Here is a 16097-nt window from a genome sequence, read left to right as displayed (position 1 = left end):
TCCCATGTTGACGAAAGCACCCCAGTATAACATCCACCCAAGTGAAGCAGGTGTTTCAGTATCTAAGTCTTCATGAGACTTCATGAGAGCAAATACTGAGGGTTAACCAGAAGGTGAAAAATTTTAATTACCCTTAAAAATAGAAAGGCCAGATTAGACTTTGCCAAAACACATCTAAAGAAGCTAGCCCAGTTCTGGAAAAGCATTCTTTGAACAGATGAAACTAAGCTCAACCCGTACCAGGATTATGTGAAGGAAAAAGTATGGAGTGGCCTTGGAATGGCTCATGAATCAAAGCACACCACATCCACTGTAAAACATGGTTGAGGCATTGTTATGGCATGGGCAAGCATGACTTCCAATGACACTGGGTCACTTGGTTTTATTGATTATTTGACTGAAACAGAAGAGCCAGATCAATTTTGAAGTGTACAGGGCTATACATTCTGCTCAGATTCAACCAAGTGCAGCAAAGTTGATTGGAAGGCGTTTTACAATATAGATGGACAAAACACTCTGCAAAAGCAACCCCAGAGTTTTTTAAGGCAAAGGCGTTGAATATTCTGCAATGGTTGAGTCAATCACTAGATCTCAACCCCAATGAGCATGCATTTCATATGCTTAAGACAAACCTTAAGACAGGAAGACCCACAAATAAGCAACAACTGAAGTCAGCTGCAGTAAAGGCCTGGCAAATTATCACAAAGGAGGAAACTTAGTGATTGGTGACAACAACGACTTCCAGAATTCAGGTAGTCATTTCCTGCAAAGGATTCTCTACAAAGTATTAAAAAATTAAAAATGAACATTTTGTTTTGTTCAACTTAATTTGTCCAATTACATTTGAAAGCCTGAAATGAAGAGACTTTGTAGAAAAATGGTTGCAATTCCCAAGATAGCACACAATATTTTTGTTCAACTCCTTTATTCCATTCCCAACATTTGTACTATATGTACTTCATGAACGGGAAGGACTTCCTGACCAATGCAGTAAATGTACGTCATGGCGATCGCTGCCGGGTATCAGCTGATTCTTTCTGACAGCTGACACCCTGTTCTCAGTGCCAGAAGCTCCCGGCACTTTAACCCTCTAAATACTACGATTGGTATGATCACAGACTTTAGAGAGCAGGCAGAGGGAAGAAAGCCCCTCTGCCCTAGGATCGGAGACCGATCGTTGCCATCGTCACCCAATGTCATCATGATGACATCCAGGTCACCAGGAACTAGGAAGCTAGTTAGATCATGTGCAGTGCATAATATAAGTAACTTGTGTCTGCAGGGGTGATATGCTATAAGGTATAATAATGCTTCTGCTTTGCTATACCTTATAATTGGGATCAGACTGCTGAAAGTCTCATAATGGGAAAAAGTACAATATTCAAAATATTTTTTTTTTTTTAAAAATCACAAAAAAAAAAAAAATATATATACACACACATAGCAGATGTACAGACATGCTACAAGTACCTCGACATCCTGCAGGTATACAGTAACCATGAGGAGGCAAGGAAAGAGGCAACAATCCAAATACTATCACAGAGTAAGACAGGTCCTGAAGAGCCACCTCAATGGGAAGAATAAATCTGCGCCATCAATACATATGCTCTGCAAGTTAGCAGATACCCTGCTGGCATAGTTTGCTGGCCAAAAGAAGAGATGGAAACTGCAGATGTGAAGACACGAAAACTCCTCCTGATGCATGGAGGCCTCCATCCTAAGTCTATCACCCAGAGATTGTATACCAACAGAAAGGAGGGTGGTCAAGGCTTGATAAGCATCCAAGCCACCATCACAGATGAAACAAGGAGTATACAGGAATACATCAGAAAAATGGCACCAAAAGATAAGATGCTGAGAGAAAGCCTAAAGCAACAACAGATCTGGAGGAAGAACAGGAACATGAAGCGCCATGGCAAGACAAGCCGCTGAATGGGATGTACCATCTACAGATAATGGAGGTGGCTGACATGGAGAAATCTTACCAATGGCTGGAAAAAGCTGGATTCCGAGACAGCATAGAGGCACTAATCATAGCGGCACCAGAGCAAGCACTAAGTACCAGATCCATAGAAGCAGGAATATACCACACAAGACAAGACCCAAGGTGCAGGCTATGCAAAGAAACAGTCAGAAACAGTCCAACACATAGCGTCAGAATGCAAAATGCAAGCAGGAACAGCGTATACTAAACGCCATAGCCAAATAGCGGGAATTGTATATAGGAACATCTACACCGCATATGGGCTAAGTCTCCCTAAGTCCAGGTGGGAGAACCTAGAAAAAGTGGTGGAGAATGAAAGGGCTAAAATCCTGTGGGACTTCAAGATCCAGAGGGATATGCAGGTGTTGGCTAACCAACCAAACATTGTGATAGTAGACAAATGACAGCAACATCAGAAAGAAGGAATGTGAGAAGCTGGAGAAATACAAGGGCCTCAAAGGAGAACTGGAGAAGATGTGGAAGGTGAAGGCAACAGTGATTCCAGTGGTGATAGGAGCACTTGGAGCAGTGACCCCTAAGTTGTGAAAGTGGTTACAACAGATCTCAGGAGCAATATCTGAACTCTCTGTCCAGAAAGGGGCAATGCTGGGAACAACTAAAATCCTGCGCAGAACCCTCAAACTCCCAGGCCTCTGGTAGAGGACCTAAGAGTGACAAAGGACATAAGAGAGAAGGAAGTTTTTTATATATATTGTACCCATAAATAAATACTAGTATAAAAAAATCTATAAAAATACACATATTTGGTATCACCGCATCTGAAACGACCCGACCTGTAAAACTGTCCCACTAGTTAACCCCTATCCCACTAGTTAACCAGTGAACACTGTAAAAAAAAAAAGGCAAAAAAAGACCGTTTACCATTATGTTGTGCCGCAAAAATCAAGTCACCATACAGCTCCATCAGACAAAAAATAAAAATGTTATAGCTCTCAGAATAAAGCAATGCAAAAATAATTTTTTCTATAAAATAGTCTTTATTGTGTAAAAGAGCCAAAACATAAAAAATTATATAAATGTGGTATCGCTGTAATTGTACTGACCCAAAGAATAACGCTGTCTTATCAATTTTACCATACGCAGAACAGCATAAAAAAGAAATAATTCTTTCATTGTTGTTTTTTTGTTTATTCTGCCTCGCAAAAATCGGAATAAATAGCGATTAAAAAATGGCATGAGCCAGAAAATGGTATCAGTACCAGTAACAACTTCAACTTGTTCCGCAAAAAACAAGCCCTCACATGACTTTGTCAGCAGAAATATGGAAAAATTATAGTTCTCCAAATATGGAGATGCAAAAAACTAGTTTTTGAAAACAGAAAGCGTCTTTCAGTGTGTGACAGCAGCCAAACATAAAAAACTATATAAATCTGGTATCGCTGTAATTGCACCGACCTGAAGGGTAAAGTTGTCTAATCATTTATACCGCATGAGAAACGGCGTAAAAAATAAAATCAATTCTTCACCTGCTGTTGATTTTTTTATTCTGTCTCCCAAAGATTGCAGTAAGCTTGGCTCTCATTTATCCTGTGCTGAACGCTTACACCGGGTTTTCTGTGTTAATCTCTGAAATACGTGATTCAGATGGAACCTTCGGCGGAAGCTTCCCTATAATGAGGAAGATGGAGGCACTGTGGTTAACCCTCTTTCTTCGCACTGTGTACGCTGTCTGGCCTGTGATCTGGCGATGCCTGTCTTTTTATTAGGAGTGCATAAAAGGGTAGTGGCCACAGTTTTCTGCACCTCTTAAAAAAAAGGACACAACTGTACAGAGACTAGACGGAGTCCAGCGTAACTCTGCTGCCTCGTTATAGTGTGTGGCTTCCTCGCGGGTTTCAACTGAATTGCATCACTTGAAGATTTAAAGGGAAACCCCGATATAAATGCTCAGCGTAGAGCGCCGGATAAATGTGATCCAAATTGTTACGGAAAATGTTCCAAAAAAAAGCTTCAACTCCATCCACAAAAGAGAAAGTCCCAACTCAGGTACGTCATTTGTTAACCAAAATATAGGGGGTTTCTACGTTACTGGTAGCACAAAGGCCCTGTAAAAATTAAATAACCCTCGCCCTCAAAAGAAATTCAGCAAATTTTGTGCTTCCAAATTCAAATGCCACGTCTCTTCTGAGCTCCATTGTGCCTGATCCACATTTAGCGTCATTTGTCATTTGTGTAGCGATGAGAGCCCGCCTAATTTTCTGGTGCATGAGCTGGGCTCAATGTACGGGCACTACAGAGTACAGTCAATACAACGTACTGGTCACTACAACGGCAGTTTGCAATTTCCACTCGGCAACATCCGCTGCTGCTTATTTCTGGAAAACTCCCATGGAGTCAAAATGGTCCCGACACCTGTAGATAAATTCCCAAAGGGGTATAATTTCCAAAATGGCGTTACTTAAGGAGGGATTCTGTTTTTCTAGCACTTAGGGGCTCTGTGCATGGAGTCTGCAAACTATTATAGAAAATTCTGAGCTCCAGGATGCCTCCGGTATAACAGTACTGCTTAGCCATATGGCAATTCTCGGGAGGGACAGAGCTCTATTTTCCAATAGCGCTCCGTCCCTCTCGAGTCTTGCCATATGGCTAAGCAGAACTGTACAGCGACATTTGGAGTATTTCTACATTCAGCAGAAATAGTGGGACAAATTTTGGTGTCATTTTTACCCATTTCCCAGCGTGAAAATGTAAAATTTGGGACCAAAACAAAATTTTGATGGTAAAAATATGACTATTTTTTCCTTCGTTGCCCAATGGTATAAAATTCTGTGACCCACCTCTGTGGTGTCAATATGATCACTGCACCCCTAGATGAATTCATTGAGAGGTGTAGTTTATAAAATGGAGTCTCTTACGGGGGGAGGTTCTGCTGTTTTGGCACCTCAGGGGCTCTGCCAATGCGACATGGCACCCTCAAACCAGTCCAGAAAAATGTGAACACCTTCTGAGCTTTACTCTGTGCTTTAAAAGTAGTTTTCAAGTTATGGGGCATCTGCATACTCTGCTATCCTGTGAAAACTGTGATTGTTTTATTTTCCCTGTTCTACGTTATAAACTTCTGTGAAGCAGCTGGGGGTTCAAGGTGCTCACCACACCTCTAGATATATTCCTTGAGGGGTATAGCTTCCAAAATGGTGTCACTTGTGGGGGTTTAACACTGTTTAGGCACATCGGGAGCTCTGGAAAGTAACATGACAAAGGCAGACCATTCCATCAAAGTCTGCGTTCCAAAACGTCACTCCTTCTTTTCCGAGCCCTACCGTGAACCTAAACAGTATTTTACCCCCACATATGGGGTATCTGCGTGCTCAGGAGAAATTGCACAACACAATGTATGGAGCAATGTCTCCTGTTACCCTTGTGAAAATGCAAAATTTGGGGCTAAAAAAACAAAAAACATTTTTGTGTGGAAAATGTGATTTTTTTCACGGCTCAATATTATAAATTTCTGTGAAGCACATGGGGGTTCAAGGTGCTTACTACACATCTACATAAGTTCCCTAAGGGGTCTAGTTTTCAAAATGCTGTCACTTGTGGGAGTTTTGTGATGTTTAGGCACATCAGGGGATCTCCAAACACAACATGGCGTCTGCTAATTAATCCATGAAATTTTACATTCAAAAAGTCAAATGGCGCTCCTTCCCTTCCGAACCCTGTCGTGTGCCTAAACAGTGGTTTCCTCCACATTTGGGGGATCAGCATGCTCGGGAGAAAATGCACAAAAAAATTTTGGGGTTCATTTTTCCCTGTTACCCCTTGCAAAAATAAAAAAAAATTGGGTCAAGTAAAATTTTTGTGACAAAAAGTTAAATGTTCCTTTTTTCCTTCCACGTTCCGAAAATTCCTGTGAAGCACCTGAAGGGTTAATAAACTTCTTGAATGTGGTTTTGAGTACATTGAGGGGTGCAGTTTTTAGAATTATGTAACTTTTGAGTATTTTCTGTCATATAGGCCCCTCAAAGTCACTTTCCTAAAAAATGGTTTTCTAAATTTTGTTGGAAAACTGAGAAATCACTGGTCAACTTTTAACCCTTATAACTCCTTAACAAAAAAAAATTGTTTAAAAAATTTTGCTAATGTAAAGTAGACATACAGGAAATGTTATTTATTAAGTATTTAGTCTGATATAACTGATTCAATGGCATGAAAATTAAAAGTTTGAAAATTGCCAAACTTTAAAAAAAATTGCCAAATTTCCATTTTTTCACAAATAAATGACAGTCATATCGAATACATTTTTCCACTATCATGAACTACAATATGTCTCAAGAAAACACTCTCAGAATAAATAGGATCCGTTGAAGCATTCCAGAGTTATTATCACATAAAGTGACACTGGTCAAAATTGCAAAATTTGCCCCGGTCATGAAGGTGAAACAGTCTGAGGTGTGAAGGGGTTAATTAAACCTGAAAGTCTACACTTCAATTGCATCTCAGTAGTTTCTTTTTAAATACAAAATAGTGGCAGGCAGAGCCCAATTCTAGAAGATTCGGTCACTGTCCAAATATTTCTGTACCTAGCTGTACAGTTGTGGCCAAAAGTATTGACACCCCTGCAATTCTGTCAGATAATACTCAGTTTCTTCCTGAAAATTATTGCAAACACAAATTCTTTGGTATTATTATCTTCATTTAATTTGTCTTAAATGAAAAAACATAAAAAGAATTGTCCTAAAGCCAAATAGGATATAATTCCACACCAAAATAAAAAAGGGGGTGGACAAACGTATTGGCACTGTTCGAAAAATCATGTGATGCTTCTCTAATTTGTGTAATTATCAGCACCTGTAACTTACCTGTGGCACCTAACAGGCGTTGGCAATAATTAAATCACACTTGCAGCCAGTTGACATGGATTAAAGTTGACTCAACCTCTGTCCTGTGTCTTTGTGTGTACCACATTGAGCATGGAGAAAAGAAAGAAGACCAAAGAACTGTCTGAGGACTTGAGAAACCAAATTGTGAGGAAGCATGAGCAATCTCAAAGCTACAAGTCCATCTCCAAAGACCTGAATGTTCCTGTGTCTACCGTGCGCAGTGTCATCAAGAAGTTTAAAGCCCATGGCACTGTGGCTAACCTCCCTAGATGTGGACGGAAAAGAAAAATTGACAAGAGATTTCAACGCAAGATTGTGCGGATGTTGGATAAAGAACCTCGACTAACATCCAAACAAGTTCAAGCTGCCCTGCAGTCCGAGGGTACAACAGTGTCAACCCGTACTATCCGTCGGCGTCTGAATGAAAAGGGACTGTACGGTAGGAGACCCAGGAAGACCCCACTTCTTGCCCCCGAGCCATAAAAAAGCCAGGCTAGGAAGTTATAAGGGTTAAAAGTTGACCAGCGATTTCTCATTTTTACAACACCATTTTTATTTAAGGGACCACATCAAATTTGAAGTCACTCTGAGGGGTCTATATGATAGAAAATACCCAAAAGTGACACCATTCTAAAAACTGCACCCCTCATTGGTGCTCAAAACCACATTCAATAAGTTTATTAACACTTCAGTGCTTCACAGGAATTTTGAGAATGTTTAAAAAAATGAACATTTAACTTTTTTCACAAAAAATGTATTTCAGATCAAATTTTTTTTATTTTACCAGTGGTAACAGGAGAAATTGGACCCCAAAAGTTGTTGCACAATGTGTCCTAAATACGCTGATACCCCATATATGGGGGTAAACTACTGTTTGGGCGCAGAGCAGAGCTCGGAAGGGAAGGAGCGCCGTTTCACTTTTCAATGCAAAATTTGCTGGAATTGAGATCGGATGCCACGTCACATTTGGCGAGCCCCTGATGTGCCTAAACAGTGGAAACCCCCCACACGTGACACCATTTTGGAAAATTAGACCCGCTAAGGAACTTTCCTAGATGTGTGGTGAGCACTTTGAACCCCCAAGTGCTACAAAGAAGTTTATATTGTAGAGCCGTAAAAATAAAAAATCATATTTTTTTCACAAAAATTAACTTTTCGCCCCCAATTTTTTATTTTCCCAAGGGTAACAGGAGAAAATAGATCCCAAAAGTTGTTGTGCAATTTGTCCTGAGTATGCTGATACCCCATATGTGGGGGTAAACCACTGTTTGGTCACATGGCAGAGCTTGGAAGGGAATGAGTTTTATTTTCAACAGTAACTGTAATCCTAATTTTAGCCCCGATCCTAACTTTAGCCGCAACCCTAACCCTAGCTTTAGCCCCAACCCTAACCCCAACCTTAACCCTAACGGTAAAATTGAAATAAATACTTTTTTTTATTTTATTATTTTTCCATAACTAAGGGGATAATAAGGGGGGGTTTGATTTACTATTTATAGTGGGTTTTTATAGCGGATTTTATGTTTGGCAGCTGTCACACACTAAAAAACGCTTTTTTATTGCAAAAAATAGTTTTTGCATCACCACATTTTGAGAGCTATAATTTTTCCATATTTTGTCCTACAGAGTCATGTGAGGTCTTGCTTTTTGCGGAACGAATTGCCGTTTTTATTGGTACCATTTTTGGGCACATGACATTTTTTGATCACTTTTTATTCTGATTTTGGGGAGGCAGAATGAACAAAAACCAGCAATTCATGAATTTCTTTTAGTGGGGGTTGTTTATACCGTTCCGCGTGTGGTAAACTTGATAAACTTGATAAAGCAGTTTTATTCTTCGGGTTAGTACGATTACAGCGATACCTCATTTATATCATTTTTTTATGTTTTGGCGCTTTTATACAATAAAAACTATTTCATATAAAAAATAATTATTTTTGCATCGCTTTATTCTGAGAGCTATAACTTTTTTACTTTCTGGTGATGGGTATATATATGGCAGCTTGTTTTTTGCAGGACAAGATGACATTTTTATTTATATCCGTCTTTTTCATCGCGTGTTATTCCACTTTATGTTTGGCGGTATGATGATAAAGCACTGTTTTTTGCCTTGTTTTTTTTTTTAATGGTGTTCACTAAATGAGGTTAACTAATGGCACAGTTCTATACGTCGGGTCATTACGGATGCGGCAATACTAAATATGTGTACTTTTAGGCTATGTACACACGTTCGGAATTGCTGCGGAAATTTCGGCAACTACCTGCCGCGGGAAATACACATGCGGAATTGGCATGCGTATTCCCGCTAAACACTAGTGTAATTAGCTTGCAGAATACTAGCATTTTCCAAGCGATCTGTAGCATCACTTGGAAAACTGATTGACAGGTTGGTCACACTTGTCAAATATAGTCTTTGACAAGTGTGACCATCTTTTTACTATTGATGCTGCCTATGCTTTCCCGTCTTTACTGCCTCCACACTACAGAGTCTCTGTACTGTGCCCCATCAAACTTTTTCTCACCATGCTCTCTATTCATTCTCCTTCTTCATACTGTCCTTTCACACTTTTCTCCCCCTATACTATCCCCACACACTTTTCTTCCCAATGTATGCTCCAAATATCCCCCATCACCAATAATACTCGTGTTTCTTCAGCTCCATTAGAGCTCTTACCTTACTTACGTCCACCTCATCTGCAGAGCAAGAGTGACGTCAGCAGATCAACTGATCTATAATGACATCGTCCTGACCCAGAAATACTGTCGGTCAGAGGTTCAATTGTACTCGTGTCTGAAAGAAGTGAATACAGGAAGCCAACGTTATACATGGTCTCTGAATTGGCAATCAGTTTGACAACCGGTTTGGAAAAAGGCTGAATCCTACTCCTGGGGCCGGCCAAATGCACCCCCTGAAAACATCGGACTGACAAATAGGCAGCCGAATGGCACTTCACTGTAGACTGTACCTGGGGAAAATGCCCTGCCTGCCCTCCCAGATACACTCATAGCTTCATTTCTCATGTGATTACAAACAATCACAGACCATGTCCTTTTTTAATTTGAGTCATGGCCAAAACCATAAATATAAGTCAAATTACTGAAGGCACAAGGATGCCATCCATGTGCCGCCCGGTCCATTTTTAACATTGCAATAAGCAGGAAAAAGTGTAGCCATTGTTTTTTGCATACAAGAAAATCACGGATGAAACAATGATGGAAAAAACTGTGAAACGGCACAACCACTGATGAAAATCTGACCCATAGCAGTAAACTTTTTTTGCGAATGAGAAAACGCACAGACATCTGAATGAAGCCTTATTCAAAGTGACAACTTTTCATGTGGAATCTGCAGATAAACAGTAGCAAGCAATTTATTGTTGTTGCTTTTCTGCCTGCTCCATGGACAAATATCCGCACACAAATTTTCCACAGAAAGAACGATGTTTTTGCAACGTTATTCAGGAGAGTATAGAACTGCAGATTTTAGGCCAAAATCCTCAGTGACAGTGTGAATGGACTACACTCCGAGCTCAGCTGTAACACCAAAATTCTGTAAGAACAATGTAGAAGTGGTACTTTACCTATTAGATGTCTATGGGATTTCATAAGTTGGCATTCAGTCCCAGGACCTCATATGTTTTCTAATGTTGAAGTATTGAACTAGAAAAGTATGAAAATAACATCCATAATTGTTAAAAATGATTATTATAGATGGCATTATCTGGTACACATAAGCATAGCTGACTGAATTACATTAGCATGCATTCACACAACTATATGCATGTTGATCTGTTACATTCAATTAATCTGCCCAGAAAACTCTGACACATGTCTGAATGTCTGAAGAGGTTACATTGTTCATTCAGCCACTGACTACTATTAAACTAAATTAAATACGAAGAGGACAAAGACGCAATCTGTCTGGAGCAAACCTATGTAATATGGCATGAGAAGAAGCAAACGCTGAAAAACCTGCAGAAAATTGGGTCTACAGCTAGAAGAATCCTGAAAAAATAGCAGGTGTCTGGCGGTGGCTTAACAACCCACCATTCCATATTGACAACACAAGCGTTCATTTTGGGGGAATAGTTGTGAGAAGTGGCACTTGGTTGACAGTCTATGGCTGCTGACGGCAAGGATAGATAGAAAGATAGATAGATGAATAGATAAATAGATACAGTGGCGTGCAAATGTATTCACCCCATGCCTACAACTGTGAACATTTGTTTTTCTTTTTATTGTGAAGCAAACAACAAATAGGACAAAATAACTCAAAACTACGTGCATAACTGTTCAACCCCTCTAAAGTCAGAATTTTGTAGAGCTTCCTTTTGCAGCAACTGCAACTACAACTGCAATTCGCTTTGGATAAGTCTCTATAAGCTTTCCACATCTTGCCACGGGGATATTTTCCCATTCACCAAAGCAAAACTGCTCCAGCTCCTTCGAGTTAGATGGTTTCCTCTAGTGAACAGCAATCATAGGGCTCATACTCACATGCGAGAAACTCGGATGAGTCTCGTACATAAAATACCCGGGCAGTGCGGATGACGCTTGTATGGGAGCATTCAGCTGCAAGTATTTCTATGCAGCTGAACGCTCCGATCCGAGTGCTGGCGGCAGTGCAGGGTATTGACGTGCAAGACTCGTCCAAGTTTCTCGCATCTGATTATGAGCCCTTAAAGTCTGACCACAGATCATTGATTGTATTAAAGTTTGGGCTTTGATTACGCCACTCCAAAACATTTGCACATTTCCCCTTAAATCACTCAACTGTTGCTTTGGCAGTATGCTTTGGGTCACTGTCTTGTTGGTAGGTGAACCTTCGTCCCAGTCTCTAATCACTGACAGACTGAAACAGTGATTTTGCTCAAGAATATCCCTGTACTTTGCACCATCCATCTTCCCTATCCCTGCTGCCCAAAAAACAACCCCACAGCATATTGCTGCCATTACCATGTTTCACTGTGGAGATGATATTCTTGGGGTGATGAGCTATGTTGGTTTGGCGCCAGACATACCATTTACCTTACTGGCCAAAAAGTTCAATTTTGTCTCATCTGATCATAGCACCTTCCTCCATACATTTGGGGAGTCTCTCACGTCTTTTGGCAAACTCAAAATGAGCCTTACAATTTTTTATGGAAGTAAAAGCTTTTTGTGTTCATTGTTATGATGAGTCACCGAAGGAGGAAAAAACAAAATACCAGCTAAGTCCAGAAAAACCAGAGAGGTTGTCAGCTATCGGATTGCAGACCCCTGAACCTATCCACAACAACTAGCCTTAGCCGTGGGGGGTTCCTACGGTGTCCTAGACCCCTCGATCACAGCCGGAGAGCTACATAGCCTAAAGACAGAAAGGGGAAAAACTAAACTGCCCCAGAGCAGACCCCAAAGCAATAGGCAGCCCCCAACATATAATGACGGTGAAGCAAGATGAAAACACTAACACAGATAGAAAGATAGGTTGAGCAAATGATAGGGCCCAAGCTAACTACATAGGACAGGATAGGAAAGCTGCTGTCTGCCATCCGCAAAAACCCTATCAAAATGAGCCAACTGACTGATAGGAAAAACAGGCCCTGAAGTCGCTAGGCTTCAAAAGACTATATCAGCACTCAGGTATATTCTGAAGACAGAGCAAAAGATCAACAGATCAGAGACAAAAATGAAATTCAGCTCACCCCCGGCCGGGGATGGCAGAACTCCCAAAAAAACAAGGCAAAACAAAAACAAAACTGAAGAGTACAAAGCAGAGCAGAAAAACTTAGCTTTGAGGCGCAGGAATCAGACTGGTCTCCAAGAATCCAGCAGGAAAATCACCAGCCAGGAAGAAGGGCGTTGGCAGCCTTATATCTAGTCAATTCCAGCCACCCAGTTATCATCTAGCTGCCCAGGTGTTTGGTAATCAGTCTCACTACCTTCCTTCACCAGAGGAGGGAGTTCATCAGACCTCAATGGTGAAGGGAAAAATGAACTCATAACAGTACCTCCCCCTTGAGGAGGGGTCACCGAACCCTCATCCATGCCACCAGAGCGATCCGGGTGAGCCCGATGAAATGCACGCACCAATCTTTCAGCATGAATATCAGAGGCAGAGACCCAGGAATTATCCTCCTGACCATAACCCTTCCACTTAACCAAATACTGGAGTCTCCGTCTAGCCAGACGGGAATCCAGTATCTTCTCTACCTCATATTCCATGTTACCTTCAATCAATATAGGGTCAGGACGTGCCACCACAGGAACAACCGGTTCAACAAACCTCTTCAACAAGGACTTATGAAACACATTATGAATTTTAAATGTGACAGGAAGAGCCAACCGAAAAGAGACCGGATTAATAATCTCCAAAATCTTGTAAGGTCCAATAAATCTAGGCTTAAACTTAGGAGAAGCCACCTTCATAGCGATATTTTTTGATGACAACAAAACCATATCACCCACCTTAAACTGGGGACCAACGGTCCTACGCCGGTTGGAAAACCGCTGGGCCTTTTCCTGGGAGAGAGACAACTTATCCACTACTTGGTCCCAGATCTGGTGCATTCTCTCCACCACAGTGTCAACACCTGGGCAGGCAGAAGGCTCCACCTGCCCTGAAGAAAATCGAGGGTGAAAACCAAAGTTACAAAAAAAAGGTGACATCAAAGTGGCAGAACTAGCTCTATTATTTAAAGCAAATTTGGCCAAGGGCAAAAATGAAACCCAATCATCCTGATCGGCAGAAATAAAACATCTCAAATACGACTCCAAAGTCTGGTTTGTTAATAATAATAATAATAATAATTTTTATTTATATAGCGCCAACATATTCCGCAGCACTTTACAATTAAGCGGGGACATGTACAGACAATAAATTCAATACAAGTTAAGACAATTCAAACAGTGACATTAGGAGTGAGGTCCCTGCTCGCAAGCTTACAATCTACAATCTCCGTCTGCCCATTGGTCTGAGGGTGAAACGCAGAGGAGAAGGACAACTGAATTCCCAGCTTGGAACAGAAAGTCCTCCAAAATCTAGACACAAACTGAACTCCTCTGTCAGATACAATGTTCTCAGGAATCCCGTGCAAGCGAACCACCTGTTGCAAAAACAAGGGCACCAACTCAGAGGAAGATGGCAACTTAGGGAGTGGTACAAGATGGACCATCTTAGAGAATCTATCACAAATCACCCAAATAACAGTCATTCTCTGAGAGAAAGGCATCTCAGAGATAAAATCCATTGAAATATGGGTCCATGGCCTCCTGGGCACCGGCAAAGGCATCAACAAGCCACTAGAGCGAGAACAAGGTTTAGACCGGGAGCAAGTCCCACAGGACTGCACAAAATTCCTGACATCACGAGACAAGGCGGGCCACCAAAAAGACCGACTCACCAGATCTCTAGTACCAAAAATACCTGGATGACCAGCCAATGCAGAGCAATGAACTTCAGACATCACTCTCTTCCTCCACTGGTCAGGAACATACAACTTTCCACTGGGACAACACTCAGGTTTGTCCTCCTGAAACTCTTCCAGAGCACGTCTCAAATCGGGCGAGATGGCAGAAAGAACTACCCCCTCGCCTAAGATGGTAGCAGGCTTAGTCACAACAGGAGAATCAGCAAGGAAACTCCTAGAGAGGGCGTCTGCCTTGACATTCTTAGTGCCTGGAAGAAAAGAGACCACAAAATCAAAACGTGTGAAAAACAAGGCCCACCTAGCCTGTCTAGGATTCAAGCGCTTGGCCGACTCCAGGTAAATCAAATTCTTGTGGTCAGTAAGGACCACGACTTGGTGTTTGGCTCCCTCCAACCAATGTCTCCACTCCTCAAATGCCCATTTCATGGCCAACAGTTCCCGATTCCCCACATCATAGTTACGTTTGGATGGGGAGAACTTTCGGGAAAAGAAAGCACAAGGATTCTGTTATGATGAGTCACCGAAGGAGGAAAAAACAAAATACCAGCTAAGTCCAGAAAAACCAGAGAGGTTGTCAGCTATCGGATTGCAGACCCCTGAACCTATCCACAACTAGCAGTAGCCGTGGGGGGTTCCTACGGTGCCCTAGACCCCTCGATCACAGCCGGAGAGCTACATAGCCTAAAGACAGAAAGGGGAAAAACTAAACTGCCCCAGAGCAGACCCCAAAGCAATAGGCAGCCCCCAACATATAATGACTGTGAAGCAAGATGAAAACACTAACACAGATAGAAAGATAGGTTGAGCAAATGATGGGGCCCAAGCTAACTACATAGGACAGGATAGGAAAGCTGCTGTCTGCCATCCGCAAAAACCCTATCAAAATGAGCCAACCGACTGATAGGAAAAACAGGCCCTGATGTCGCTAGGCTTCAAAAGACTATATCAGCACTCAGGCATATTCTGAAGACAGAGCAAAAGATCAACAGATCAGAGACAAAAATGGAATTCAGCTCACCCCCGGCCGGGGATGGCAGAACTCCCAAAAAACAAGGCAAAACAAAAATAAAACTGAAGAGTACAAAGCAGAGCAGAAAAACTTAGCTTTGAGGCGCAGGAATCAGACTGGTCTCCAAGAATCCAGCAGGAAAATCACCAGCCAGGAAGAAGGGCGTCGGCAGCCTTATATCCAGTCCTCAATTCCAGCCACCCAGTTATCATCTAGCTGCCCAGGTGTTTGGTAATCAGTCTCACTACCTTCCTTCACCAGAGGAGGGAGTTCATCAGACCTCAATGGTGAAGGGAAAAATGAACTCACAACAATTCATCTGGTCAGATACTTCAGTCTCTGCTTGAGACTTCTGCTGCTTCTTCAGGGTTATCTTTGGTCTCTGTGCTGTCTCTTTGATTAATGCCCTCCTTGCCCGAGATGAGTTTTGGTGGGCAGTCCTCTCTTGGCAGGCTTGTTGTGGTACCATGTTCTTTCTGTTTGATGATAATGGATTTGATGGTGCTCCGGGAGATCATCAGAGATTTCCATATTTTTTATTACCGAACCCTGACTTGTACTTCTCAACAGTTTTGTCCCTGAATTACTCGAGATCTCCTTGGTCTTCATGGGGTTTGGTTATAGGTGCCTATTACTTAATGGTGTTGCAGCCTCTGTGGCCTTTCAGAAAAAAGTGTGTTGTAACAAAATAGGTAAAAAGCTGTGTGGGTGTATACTTTTGCATGAAACTGTAGATAGATAGATAGACTGGAGATAGATAGATAGATAGATAGATAGATAGATAGATAGATAGATAGAGTCCTGGACAATTGAGTTAGAGAGAGTAGAATACATATCCAATCCGTCATAGTATATGC

At 41.6% G+C, this 16097-nt stretch overlaps 1 protein-coding gene across 6 annotated transcripts in view; it reads right to left on the bottom strand.

Annotated features, from left to right (window-relative positions):
• Window positions 1–16097, bottom strand: part of ZNF219 (zinc finger protein 219) — a 95143-nt gene that overhangs the window by 63870 nt on the left and 15176 nt on the right. For 3 of the 6 annotated variants that reach the window (XM_073554767.1, XM_073554770.1, XM_073554773.1), the window contains exons 2-3: window positions 10404–10482; window positions 9497–9613 (exon numbers count right to left, since the gene is read on the bottom strand). The exons of 1 other annotated variant lie outside the window; for it this stretch is intronic. The gene's annotated coding sequence lies outside the window, so the exon portion shown is untranslated. The remainder of the gene's footprint in view (window positions 1–9496; window positions 9614–10403; window positions 10483–16097) is intronic. 2 more of the 6 variants (XM_073554768.1, XM_073554769.1) reach the window with 1 other exon arrangement.

The sequence above is a fragment of the Dendrobates tinctorius genome, unplaced genomic scaffold (genome assembly GCF_039654945.1).
Source record: "Dendrobates tinctorius isolate UK_male_01 unplaced genomic scaffold, ASM3965494v1 ptg000213l, whole genome shotgun sequence".
Classification (NCBI taxonomy): Eukaryota; Metazoa; Chordata; class Amphibia; order Anura; family Dendrobatidae; genus Dendrobates; species Dendrobates tinctorius.
The sequence above is the reverse complement of the archived record's forward strand: the minus strand, read 5'-3'. Positions and strand labels throughout refer to the sequence as shown.